The 13,445-nt window shown below is 53.9% G+C and overlaps 1 protein-coding gene across 3 annotated transcripts in view; it reads left to right on the top strand.

Annotated features, from left to right (window-relative positions):
• Positions 1-6,270: 6,270 nt before the first annotated feature.
• TRPM2 (transient receptor potential cation channel subfamily M member 2) overlaps positions 6,271-13,445 on the top strand; it is a 49,221-nt gene continuing 42,046 nt past the window's right edge. Inside the window, exon 1 of one of the 3 annotated variants that reach the window (XM_061167462.1) lies at positions 6,271-6,489. The gene's annotated coding sequence lies outside the window, so the exon portion shown is untranslated. Of the gene's footprint in view, positions 6,490-7,041; positions 7,160-12,369; positions 12,837-13,445 lie in introns of those variants that run through there. The other 2 variants (XM_061167463.1, XM_061167464.1) reach the window with 2 other exon arrangements.

Below are 13,445 nucleotides of genomic sequence, written 5' to 3'. Positions count from 1 at the left end.
TGGGGCCGCTTGGGCTTCCGTTTCGCGTCTTAGCTCCTCCCCCACCTGCTCCGACCAGTCCCTGGAGCCGCTAGCCCCGTCCTACGCGTGCGCAGTGATGGTGACGCAGAGCTCTGAGGTAGCTCTGCGGCGACCGGATTGGAAGCGCCAGTCGGCTGTGAGCGACCTCGCCCGAGTCTCAAATCCTAACCCAGGTCCCCATCCCCACCCCCAACCCCGAACTCCAACCCCTGGCCCCAGTCCTCGCCCCGAGGCTGGTGAGTTAGAAGTGATGGTCTCTTAACTGCCCTGAATTAGGCCCCTTCACTGAAGTGTTGAAACGAGAAATCTAGAAGAGTTTTAGGGCTGCGCTGATTCCTCTCTCAGCGTTTAAGGAAAGAAGGCAGGTGCCAAAGGTAACAGAGACCTCACAAGTAGTCAGACATTTTAGAAATCAAAGGGTTGCTTGGGCTGCAAAGTACATTAAGACAGGTGTCCGAGATCTCAGACCTCAGAGGTGACAAGACCAAACTCAGCCTCACCTCGGACGCCTTTCCCACTGGACCCTGGTCCTGTGTTTGGCCTGTCCAGCCCAGTCTCAGCAAAGATCCTGTTGTCACCCCCACCCTGATCTCTGCGCACCCTCATTGTCTGATTTTGTTCCTCTTCCCTCCCTCACAAGTGGTATCTAGTATTCTTGGCCTGTCATTTGTAAGATCCTCCGCCCTTGAGGTCTCCTCAGTTAAGTTGTCACTCAGTCGTGTCCGACTCTTTGCGACCCCATGGACTGCAGCATGCCAGGCCTCCCTGTCCATCACCAACTCCTGGAGTTTCCTCAAACTCATGTCCATTGAGTCAGTGATGCCATCCAACCATCTCATCCTCTGTCGTCCCCTTCTCCTCCTGCCTTCAATCTTTCCCAGCATCAAGGTCTTTTCAAATGAGTCAGCTCTTCACATCAGGTGGCCAAAGTATTGGAGTTTCAGCTTCAACATCAGTCTTTCCAAATGAACATTCAGGACTGATTTCCTTTAGGATGGACTGGTTGGATCTCCTTGCAGTCCATGGGACTCTCAAGAGTCTTCTCCAACACCATAGTTCAAAGGCATCAATTCTTCGGTGCTCAGCTTTCTTTATAGTCCAGCTCTCCCGTCCACACGTGACTACTGGAAAAACCATAGCCTTGACTAGACGGACCTTTGTTGGCAAAGTAATGTCTCTGCTTTTTAATATGCTCTCTAGGTTGATATCCTAGTAACTTTCCATCCAATGGCCCCTCACTGCTCCTTATCTGTAAATCCCCCTAGTCCTTGTTGAATTTGAAGTTGAGCCCGGTCTGTCTCTAAGTGCAATAGTCTTGAATAAAGTCTTCCTTACCCTTTTAACAAGTGTCAGGATAATTTTTTTCTTTCACAAGGGTCAGAGGTGGCTTTGCCAGGGTGTCACAGCAATATGCGAAGCCCAGGGTCCTGGTGGGGGACTTGCCTGTATGAGGGACTCCTGGCACAACCAGGGGCCATGATTCAGTGGGGGAGAGTGGAATTTTGCTGTAGCCCGTTATGTTTATTATAAAGACAATACAGGGGATTCTAAAAGAGAAAAGCATCCCCACAGTAGTTTAAATGCTGCATTTCCTGTATTTCGTCCGGTGTGCTGTATTTTGCAGGGACATGTAGTGTTGCAAAGGGTTTATCAGTCAAGTCTTGGCCCGAGCCCCCTCATCCATGCCTGGGTTCTTCTGTACAGTGGGTGGGCCCAGCAACAGTCTTAAGTGAGTAGAACCGGTGTGAGGGGTTCGGGCAGAGAGCACGGCCAGCTGGAGCACAGGTGTCCCAGACCCACATGCCACCTGCACTGGTTTACTAGCCCGTGTGGCCACACGGGGGCTCCTCTGATCAGCTGGTGAAGGATGGCTGGCTCAGTGCTAGCTGCAGGATGTCTCCCTCTGGTGGTCCCGAAAGACTCCTGAAGGCCAGTGCCCGCAACAGGCAGCACTTCGAGCAGGGCGCTGGCCTGAGATTTGGTTTGATCCCGCTGAAGGTGTTAGTCACTCAGTCCAGAGTCTTTGTGACCCCATGGATTGTAACCTTCCCCAGGCTCCTCTTTCCATGGGATTCTCCAGGCAAGAATACTGGACTGGGTTGCCAGTCCCTTCTCCAGGGAATCTTCCCAACCCAGGGATTGAACCTGGTCTCCAGCATTGCAGGCAGATTCTTTACCATCTGAGCCACCAGGGAAGCCCTTGATCCCTCTAGCAGGCTAGTGTGTCAGCCTGTTACTCCTTTGTGAGTGCCGGCAGGAGACTGCAACTCCTGGGTCACAGGCAAAGGACGGCTTATTCCTTGTGGCACTGACACATATACATCAGTGCCCCCACATCCGAGTTTCACAGGAGCGACTTGGTGGGCTCCGTGGATGCTCACTGCCTGTGCCGTGGGCGCACATGGTACTGAGAGGGATCAGGGAGCTGTGGATCCACCACTTTTCCAGCCAGTAGTGAGCGATCCCCATCTTTGTCCAGGGGTGACGACCCTCATGTCTTAAGGTTACCAGCTGTAGGAACAACCAAAGGAAACAGCCTTGCCACCTTGGCACACCAGCAAGACCTGTAGGTGAGCAAGCGGTCTAGGGGCCCGGCCGCCACGTGGAGTGCCTGTCCGTCTGCTCTGTGTGGAGGGCAGTGTGCCGATGTTGGATTGTGCATAGGCTCACAGGCAGGTAGGGATGGCCTGACCCTGCTGGTGGTGGGGGAGGGGGGGCCAAAAGGAGAGAGATGGAGAATCAGGGCAAGGAGGTCTGGAAGGGGCGCTAGGTGTAGGCTGGCAGGTGGAGATGCTCATACCCTGCTGTGAGGCTGCGGGGCACCCACCACGGATGAGGCGCTGGACAAGCGGGTAGACAGCCCATCGATGACCGTCAGTCTCTTTCCTCAGCCAGCCTGGTACTGGCTGGTGGGTCAGACAGGGTGTGGCCATGGTGGCCGGGATGGAGGCTGAACACGGTATCGTCCCTTGGAGAGACTGGGCAGTGATGCGCTCCAGCGGGATGGACACATTCTGGATCTGGGCTTAGCTTCCTGCCTGCGGGGACTCAGCCAGTACCACGGTCTTGGGGCTCATTGTGGTTTGATCCACCAGCACAGGATCGGTCCCACACATTGCATCAGACTAGAGGGCCCACTTCAGGGACCCCAAGGCCCTTTGTGATCTGGCCCCCACCCCTTCCCCTCATCTCATGCCACACTCCCCTGGCGCACTTCCTGATGGTCCTCAAATATACGACTTGAGTTCACTTCAAGGCCTTTGCACCTGCTCTTCCCTGGATCCAGATGCCTTTCATTGATTGTTATGGCATGATCCATCACTTCCTCAGAAAGTGGATCACTTCCTCTATCCGCCCTGCTGAGAAAGGCCTTCCCAGCTACATTCCCACCAACACTGTGACCTCCAGTTCCTGCCCTGCTGACCTCAATGTTTATCATGTCCCTTGTGCTTTATGCCGTTCTCCCCGTGGACTGTGGGCCTGGGCTCTTCTCCCTGGAGCCCCAGCCCCTAGACATGGTCTCCCTGTAGTAAGGCTTCAGGAGGTGCCTGTGGGCTGGCCGACTGATGAGCATGCAGGGTCTGCAGGTGCCTTTGATGCCAGCTCTGGCAGGTTCCCAAGTCACCGTTCCCTCATCATCCACTGGGGGTAAGAAGATTTCCTTCCACGCTGGATCACAAAGTCTGCAAACAGATGTGGGAACTTGGCATGATGCGTAGTGTGTGGGGGGCCCAGGCTGAGTGACTGAGCCTTTCTGCCCTCCTCCACTGACAGTGACCCTGGCTGGTGCAGAAAGCCATTGAGATGGACGGATGGACTCTGTGGCAGAACACAGAAAGGACTTGTAGAGAGAAGAGTGGCCTGTGTTTATTCATTTTATTCCATGTCCTGACTGTCTGGGTCATTTCCACCTCCATTCTCATCACTGTCACTGCAGAATGTATGGGTAATCTGGTAGAACTTTCTGGAAGGGCACTCAGCCACTAGGGTGTCCACGGTCTTTACCCTCCTGGGCAGCACACCATGCCCACTTACTTCCATGGGCAGTCTTTTCTGATTAGACGTTTCTAGGATGGAGGCCATCTTTTGACCTCATCAATGAAGTAATGAAGGAAAACAATGTTGTCCCCCAGCATGAAGCCCACTACTCTTCATCCTCTCTCTCGAGCAGGGGTCAGCAACCTATAGCCCACAGGCCAGATCCAGCCACTGCCTGTTCTTGTAGATAAAGTTTCATTGGCACATAGCCAGGCCCTCTGCTTGTTCTTGTAAATAAAGTTTTATTGGCACACAGTCAGACCTACCTGCTTGTGTTTTGCCAATGGCTGCTCTCTGGCTGCAAGGACAGAGTTGAGTAGTTCAAACGGAGGTGCAAAACCTAACGATTTACCATCTGGCCCCCTATAAAAAAAGTCTGTAGTCCCTCTCTAGGCTTCTCATGAAGCTTCAGCACGGGCAGAGCCTGTCTAGGGGCTGGGGCTCCCAGCCCCCATACTCTCCCCTCCTTCCTCTGCCAACCCTCCTCAGCTCCTCCTCCAAGGAGCCAACAGCCTCGCCTCTCTATTTCAATGTATTATTCATGACAAGAGCGTGCCATGCTAGTCAGATCACACTCTTTTTCAGTGACTGTGGTTTTCTCTGGCTGGAAGAGCAAGGGGCTTTATGTCTTTGGCATGATGTCTGTGCTGGAACAAAGTCCTCTCCCCTGTGTTTCCTTTATCTGAACTTGAAACACCCCTCAGTCAGGATCAGTACTTGCTGATCTTGTACTCTATGGTTCCTGCTTCTTATTTTTATGGAAAAGATGTTTCATAATTGCTTTTGCAGTGGTGTCTGGCCAATGGAGCATGACCTGCTTGTGAAATATGTGGTTTTCTAGGAGGGAAGGAGCCCCAGAGGGGACACTGTGGGCACAAATGTTTTGTCAGAAGCCTGGTTCATGAGATACTCAGCCTTAAGTGATGTTCCCACGGAGGCCCTGGGATACATGGAAATGAAAGCCACCCTGTCCGACGGCTCTTCAGTTACTGCTCTCTCATGAAATATTAACTTTCCTTTAGTACGCTTTCAGACGTGAGATGACTCTCGGGCCAGAGGGCATCGGGGAAGGAGCCCTGGGTGAGAGTGTGGACAGAGCTGCTGACAAGCAGCTGTGGACACGGGTGGGTCTCCACTTCCTTCACCGGCTGACTAGGGTCTGAGATGCCTCTTAGGGGTTGTGGCCATCCGTGTAGCAGGATAACTCCCGTGATAGCCACTCACTGAGCACCTGCTGCTCTGAGGATGCAGCTGTGGTGGCTGGCGCCTATGCCCCTGCAGTGTGAAGTCCTGCAGGCCAGACCTGCAGTCCTGTGGACCAGCCATGATGGCGAGGCGCTGTGCCCTGCAGTGGGCAGCCCTGCAGACGAGAGCTGTTGGGTAACAGCCACCATTGCTGGTGCCAACCACCTTGGAAGAGAGACTCCAGTCATCTTCAAAGTACCTTGAGAAAACGATTGAGTGCTGTACAAGGAGCTCTGATGGGTTCTGACACTTACCCCAAGCTGCTTGGAAACCTCTGGGTGGCGGGCGAGTGAGACAGGAGCCAGCCATTGGCCAGTGCACCTGGGGCACTTTGGTCCATGAACCTGGCAGCTTTTCAGAGAGGCAGAGGCAGATGGGGCAAAAGGCCCTCCAGAGGAGGATGCTCTGGGCAGGAGTCTGGACACTGCATCCATGCACCCAGAGGAGGAAATGAGGGTCAGCTGGCAGCCCTGGGCCCTGCCATCAGAGGAGGCACAGGACCCTATTCACTTCCCTAGATCATGAGGCCGCATGGAGTGGCAGCCAGGAAGGAGAGGGCAGAGGGCCGCTGTGGGGTGAGAGATTTGTGGTGAGGGAGTTTGGAGTTGTAGGAAGAGCTTCGATCAGGTTTTCAGGAGTCAGCATTCAGTCCTCTGTGCTCCAGCCAGAAGGACTGGGAAGGGCCATGCAGCCGGGGTGGGGATAAGGCACCTGTGGGTCTGGGGCAGCACCTGCTGGGTGAACCCTATGCGGGGCTCCTCCTGGCACCTTGGATCCTGCCTTACAGGGAATGGGCTCCTGGCTTGGGGCCCCTAGGAAGATGGGTGAGGGCAGGAGCAGACCGGTAGGGGAAGTGGTTCACCCAGTCTCCAGGACCCCGTGTCAGACACAACCCCAGCCAGTCCTGCGCCCCACCTCCCTGCGGTTAGGACTTGATGAGAAGCGCTTCCTCCGGGTTCACACTTGGCGCCAGCCTCTTGGGAGGGGATCTGGGGAGGCGGACCGCGCTCTAGAGGGCTAGTCTCTCCTCCTGGGCTCTGGTCCGGAGCGCGGGACTGGGCGGACTGCGCTCTCCGGAGCCGTGACGCGGAGCGCGCTGCGCGGGCCCCGCGGGACCAGGGCTGCGGTCCTGCTCGGCGGCGGCGACAGCGCGAGTGACGCGCGAGCGCGGGCCTCTCTCAGCAGGTACGCACGCCGGCCTGAGGTGGAGGGAACAGAGGCGCTGCGGAGCCGCGTATCAAGGGGAGGATGCCCCAGGATCCAGGAGGAGGGTCGGGCCGGCACGAGGGTCGGAGCCCAGGCTGGGGTGCGTGGGCCAAGGGATGCGGAGACCCAGGCATCAGTCTGGGTCCGGGCGCGGGGGCGGGAGCTGGGGGTCGGGGAAGACTGCAGCAAGCTCCAAGGTGTGAGTGCGCCGGGGTGCAGAGGGCTGGGCGCGGCTCGGGCTGCGCTGCGGGGCTGCAGCGGGGTTGCGGGACTGCTGCGGCAGGCAGGCGGCTGGCCGGGTGCGGATGTCCGCTGGGCTGCGGCGCGGGGCGCAGGCGCTGCGCCACGGCTGGGCGCGGTCTGTCCGGAGGCGCCGTGTAGTGACTTGGGGACATCTGGGACTTACTTAGCTATCTCAGGCTCTTCCTCTGACCCCCGCCCCCAAGACCTCTCGGCCCAGTTCCGTGGTTGGCGGTTCCTTTGCCCCTCACCCGCGTGTGGCTATTTTTAATCTTGAAAGTGCTGTCACAGCCAGGATTTCAGGATGCTGGAGGAGGAGCGCAGGGAGCCCCTACAGGGTTAGAGTGGAGAGTGGGCGCACACAGGGCCGCAGCCACTGTGCCAGACCAGCACGTGGATCTGTTAACCGGTGAGTCTTCTGGGCTGGGGAGAGCGCGGTACCAGAAGGAGCCCTGTCTGGGTGTCCCCATGGGAACATTCACGCAGTGCTCCTGTCAGCCCCCTCACTCCTCTCTAGGGCTGCAGCTTCACGTTTTGTCAGTGTTCTGTGCTGGGCCACGTCTGTAGGTGTGCGTGTTGTTACTATATTCAGCCCTACGGGGTCAGATTCTCTCTCTTCTTGGAAGTCCTTTACTTTTAGAGTTTTCTCAACATATCTGTGCTAATTGTTGTTGTTCAGTCCCTAAATCATGTTCAGCTCTTGGTGACTGCATGGACTGTAGCATGCCAGGCTTCCCTGTCCTTCACCATCTCCCGGAGCTTGCTCAAACTCATGTCCACTGAGTTGGTGATGCCATCCAACTATCTCATCCTCTGTTGTCCCCTTCTCCTCCTGCCCTCAATCTTTCCCAGCATCAGGGTCTTTTCTAATGAGTTGGCTCTTCGCATCAGGTGGCCTAAGTACTGGAGCTTCAGCTTCAGCATCAGTCCTTCCAATGAATATTTTGGATTGACTTCCTTTAGGATTGACTGGTTTCATCTCCTTGCTGTCCAAGGGACTCTCAAGAGTCTTCAACACCACAGTTCAAAAGCATCAATTCTTCCACACTCAGCCTTTTTTATGGTCCAACTCTCACATCTGTTCATGACTACTAGAAAAACCACAGCTTTGACCATATGTAACTTTGTCGGCAAAGTGGTATCTCTGCTTTTTAATACACTTGTCTAGGTTTGTCATAGCTTTTCTTCCAAGGTGCAAGCGTGTTTAATTTTGTAGCTGCAGTCACTGTCTGCAGTGATTTTGGAGCCTGAGACAAAATCTGTCACTGTTTCCATTGTTTCCCCATCTATTTGCCATGAAGTGATGGGACTGGGTGCCATGATCGCTTTTTAAAAGTTGAATTTTAAGCCAGCTTTTCCACTCTCCTCTTTCCCCCTCATCAAGAGGCTCTTTAGTTCCTTTTCAATTTCTGTCATTAGAGTAGTATCATCTGCATATCTGAGGTTGCTAATTGCTCATGGAGAATTTTTGCTATAAAAAAGGGTAGCCAAATTTGCTTTTAGGTGATATGTGAAGAGAGCAACTGATGGTATGATCCTGGGGGAAGAACCCCAGAGAAGGTTTGATGTCCGGAGGGGTGCTGTAAGTTCATTGTCAGCCTAGTTTTCTGGACTCTCCCAGGGCCTAGACTATTGGGCAGGGGTCTGGGTGTGGTGTGGGGGGTGTGGGTGGAGGGGAGGAAGGGGGGTCAGGCCAGACTCCCCCTGCAGCTGGACATGGGAATGGTTACACATGGCTTTCCCCTTCGAAGTCTGATGAGTGGTGGGTGTGAGGAATGGTGTTTGACACGTTTCCTAGGGACCTGTTGGCAGCTGGGATTGAGAAGATGTGAACAAGCCTCTAGTGAGTGTGCTGAGATGGGCATCTACGAATCCGAAAACTGTGAATCTGAGCAAACGCACTTGAGTTTCTTGAGACTAAGTCCTTTATTGCTTCTCCTTCTGTCACTTGTCCCGTACAACAGTGGTCCCTGACCTTTTAGCACCAGGGACCGATTTCGTGGAAGATAATTTCCCCACGGAGTGGGATGGCGGAATGTTTTTGGAATGATTCCCGTGCATTACATTTATTGTGCCCTCTGTCTCTATTATTATTATTACATCTGCTCCCCCTCTGATCATCAGGCAGTAGATCCTGGAGGTTGGGGACCCTGGCTACAGGACTGAGCCCTGGAGAGTCCCGGTCCCCTTACAGATTAGCTGCCCAGTTGTGAGATTCTCAGAGCCTTCTTTTCCTCTTCTGTGACCTGGAACATTTCCTGCTGATCTGCTCCCCTGAGAAGCTGATTGTGAGGCCCCGCGAGCTGCTGACTAGGATAGCAGGCAGCCCTGTAAAGGCCACTTGGGCGTAAGCCCCCTTTGCCACGAGTGGTGTGCCAGCTCCCGAGGACCTCAGGACCAGCACACTCACTGCTTGTCTCAGTGCATCCTGGCTGCTATACAAAGACCACGTTCGGTGGCTCATAAACAGACATTTATTTCTCACAGTTCTGGAGGCTGGCCATCCAAGACTGTGTGGTTGGTGGTTCTGGAGATTGGATGTCCAAGACTGCGTGGTCATGAGCACCCACTTTGGGAGCAGACTCCTGTGTTCTCACGTGGAGGAAGGGGCCGGGGGCTCTCGGGGGTCTCTTTTACAAAGGCATTGATCCCATTCATGTAGGCTTCACCCTCCTGACCCAACCACCTCCTAAATGCCCCATAGGAATTTTAGGGGAACACAGACCATCCCATTCTGCCCCCCCAAATTATGTCCTTCCCACATGCAAAATACACTCACTCCATCCCAACAGCCCCCAAATCTTAACTCACTGCAGCATCCACTCCAAAGTCTCCTCTAAATCAGATGTGGGGAGACCTGAGGTGGATTCACCCTGAGGCATAGTCCTCTCCAGCTGTGAGCCCAGGGAACCAGACAGTCAGTGGCACTGAACTCCAGTTCATATGCTCGACAGACACACAGGAAGGCCAAAGGAACCGAAATGTAGGCGTTGAAGCGAGAAAGGTTTACCGCAGGGCTGAACAAGGACAGATGGGTAGTTTGTGCCCCCCAAATCTGGAACCCCTGAAGGGCTTCAGCAAAGCATTTTTAAAATCCAGGCCATTGGGGCAGGGGGGCAGTGATCACAGGGTATGTGATCAGCTTGTGCACGGCTCTCTGATCAGCTCGTGCACGGCTCTCTGATCTCTCACTGCTTGATGGCAACAGGGCAGGGTCTCAGGGGTTAACATCATCAGTCCTCAGGCTTTAGTAGGTCTGCGGGCTACATGCTTATAATCAAGTTATTAGCACCTTCCATTTGGTGGAGGTGGGGCTTTCACATGTGTAAAACCACGCAGCAAATGTGCAACAGAGGATGTGGGCAACACATCTGCCCTGGGACGGCCCCCTTGTAGGGTCCCGCTTGGTTGCAACAAGCTGTGTGCTTCCAGAACAGAGTGGAAGGCCAGGCAGAGGGTGGACATTCCCATTCTGAAAGGGGAGGTGGGAAAGAAGGCAGGGTGACGGGTCCTAAGAGTGCCCTTTCCTTCTGGGCCTGTGCTGGGAGGGCTGCCCCCTGAGCCGTGAGGTGCCTTGGGGCCCATCTTCCCCTGTCACGGAGGCAAGTCCCAGCCTCTGTTGACTCTGTTGAGATGCTGTCTAATCTCCTTGCTGGATGAAAATGGCCAGCCCACCTCCGTCCCGAGCAAGTGCAGCCATACCCTCTGTGTTCTTCCCTGAATTAGCTTTCTCAACCCTTTCTGTGTCAATAGGCCGAGCACCTCCCAACTCTCTAAGCTGAGTGTTTTGTGATTGGAAGTCCATCTTTAGGTCATTCCTCTCTTCTTGCATTTTCCTGTAAGTACTCAAGAGAAGCTTTGCTGTACTTTCAACACTTTGCCTACCTGTTTCCTCAGTCAAATTTCATCACTCACAAGTTCTATCTTCCACAAAACACCAGGAAAGAAGCAGTTCACCTAGCTCCTTACCTCTTGGTAACACGATTGCCTTTCCTTCAGTTTGCAATAACATGGTCCCTGTTTCCATCTGAGATGCATCAGAATGGCCTTCCCCGTCCCTCTTTCTACTAACATCTGCTTGTGACCACTTAGGTTTCTCTAAGGAGGCTGGGGCACTCCCTACAGCTCTCCTGTCCTGAGCTGTCACCACACTTGTTCTGTCTGTCCGTGGTGATGGAGGCTTTTTCTAGCACTCCGCTAAACTCTTCCACTCTGCACGTTGCTCAGTTCCAAGGCTGCTTTTGCATCTGTAGGTGTTTGTAGCCTCAGCACCCACTCCTGAAAACAATGTCCTGTGTTGTCGTGGTGCCTCCACGTGAGGAAGGTTTGGCTCCCTTCCTCTCCGCAGGTATGGGCATGTCTGGGAGTGACCCTGGCCTAGGAGTGAGGGGGCAGGAGCTGCCCAGGGGGAAGAGTGAGGACAAAGACATGAGACGTGGCCTGAGCCCTGTGTCGAGCCAGTGGCTCGACCCCAAGTACCCCAAGTGCCCAGCACTGAACTGAATGGCCCAGAAGAGGGTGGGCCAGGGAGGCCAGGTGATGGCAGGTGCCTCACTCCCTGACAAATCCCAACCCCCCTTCACCAGAGCACAGTGACCGCATGTTGAAGCTAGATGAAAAGTGTTGGGAGGGGGAACTTCCTCTGCTGCCTGCCTTGGGTTCTTATGGCTGAACTGATAATAATAGTAAAACTGACACAAGACAGATCAGCAGGAGAAAAAAAAACTAATTTAATTTCATGCACCTGGAGGTCCCATAGGAATGGGACCTAAGAAGTGGGCAAAGCAGGCAGCTTTTATACTGTTTAGAAAAAGAAACAATACACTAGTGAGGAATTGACAGGGCAATGAAACTTAAGTTTGAGGTACCCAGTGAGTGAAGGATCTAAAGAGTTTGGGCTTTAGTCAATGAAAGAAGTCACGAGGTTGGTTTACACAGGCCTCTTGGCCCCAAGTCTGCATCTCTGGTGATAGGGTCCTACTGTCTCTGGGTGCAAGGGTGCACCTTTCACAGGAGAGGTTTCTGCCCTGCTCCCAAGGAGACAGAAGGGAGGGTAAGAGTGGCCCTCTTGCGTTGGTTGTCTCTTAAGGAATTTTTGTTGTTGTTCAGTTGCTAAGTAGTATTCACCTTTGCGACCCCATAGACTGCAGCATGCCAGGCTTCCCTGTCTTTCACCATCTCCTGGATTTTACTTAAGTTCATGTCCATTGAGTCAGTGATGCTATCTAACATCTCATCCTTAAAATTCATTCAGTTCAGTCGCTCAGTCGTGTCTGACTCTTTGCGACACCAGGGATTGCAACACGCCAGGCTTTCCTGTCCATCACCAACTCCTGGAGCTTGCTCAAACTCATGTCCATTAAGTCAGTGATGCCATCCAACCATCTCATCCTCTGTCATCCCCTTCTCCTCCTGACTTCAGTCTTTCCCAGCATAACGGTCTTTTCCAAGAGTCAGTTTTTCTTAAATTTTTTAATTCAAAATAATCAGTATGTCTCTGAGGCACATTTTGGGGCCACCTATGCTGGACCCCACAATGGGCAGAGAAACGACTATCAGTGACCATCAGTGACGTCTTGTGTGGGGGAGGGTGATGTGGCCAGAAAGGGCTTCAGGGTGATAGAGGGAGGGAGACCTCATGAGCTGTCCTCTGCCCCTGTTCACACCCTTGAAGCAGCCGGTGGCAGTGGGGGCCTCCCTGGATGACACCTGGGGTGATATGGGTGATGTCCTGAGATGTCACCGTGGGCATCGTGTCTCCAGGGAAGTTCGTGCATGTATTTATTTTCACATTCGTAACCTGAGGGAAGTAGTCATGCTGCTTACTGAGGCCCTGGTGATGGAGACCAGGTCAGAGCAAGGGTTTCAGAAAACAGGATCTGTTTTACTTGGAGGGGCCGTGTCACAGAGTGCAAGTCTCTGCCACTCCCCAAACCAGCTCTGCGGGCAGTGGGGGCTTTTCTCCTTCTGGGAAAACAGAAGGAGTGACTCACGTCTGGAAGCAGGAGGCTGGGACCCCATCATGAGCACTGCGTGTGAGGACCGGGCAGTTTCTCCCCTGGTCTCGGGCTCCCGGGCATCACCAGGTAACACAGGAACAGGGCGGGTGGGCACGGTGCTCTTTCTCTGGTCCTTCACAGTGACCCAAGAGTATGAATGGGTGCCTGGGCCCCGTGGCTATACACGTGCCTCCAGACTGCCCACGCCTGATGAGGCCAGAGCTCGGGCAGTCGGAAGAATGTGCAAGCCAGACGACAGGGGGGCCCCACAGGAGGAAACACCTGACCCATCCCCCCGACCCACTGTAGCAGCCCCGATGGCTGGCTTCTCACCTTGGGTGGTCTTGGGGTGTGGCAGCTTCAAGTGGGATCTCATTCCATGACCGGGAATTGAACCTGGGCTGTGATGATGAGTGCACTGAATCCTAACCACTAGATCACCAGGGACCAGTGGCTAGAGTCAGTCACTAGTGGTTCGGTTCTCGGCTATTTTGAAGAAAGAAATCAGCAAAGAGATGAAAAGTGGTGAGGCAAGTAAAGTGTGTTTTAAGAACAGGCTACTTGCAAATAGACACATGGTCGGGTTCACAGAATTGTGTGCAGCGGGGGCAGCTTAGATCACTTATATGGGGCCATTTTCTGGGTCTTTGTTTTCCTCTGGCCAATTATCCTACTTTCTGCCCATATCTGGGCCGA

Source organism: Dama dama, chromosome 19 (genome assembly GCF_033118175.1).
Source record: "Dama dama isolate Ldn47 chromosome 19, ASM3311817v1, whole genome shotgun sequence".
NCBI lineage: Eukaryota > Metazoa > Chordata > Mammalia > Artiodactyla > Cervidae > Dama > Dama dama.
Note: the sequence above shows the minus strand (reverse complement) of the source record. Positions and strands in the feature narration are given on the sequence as shown.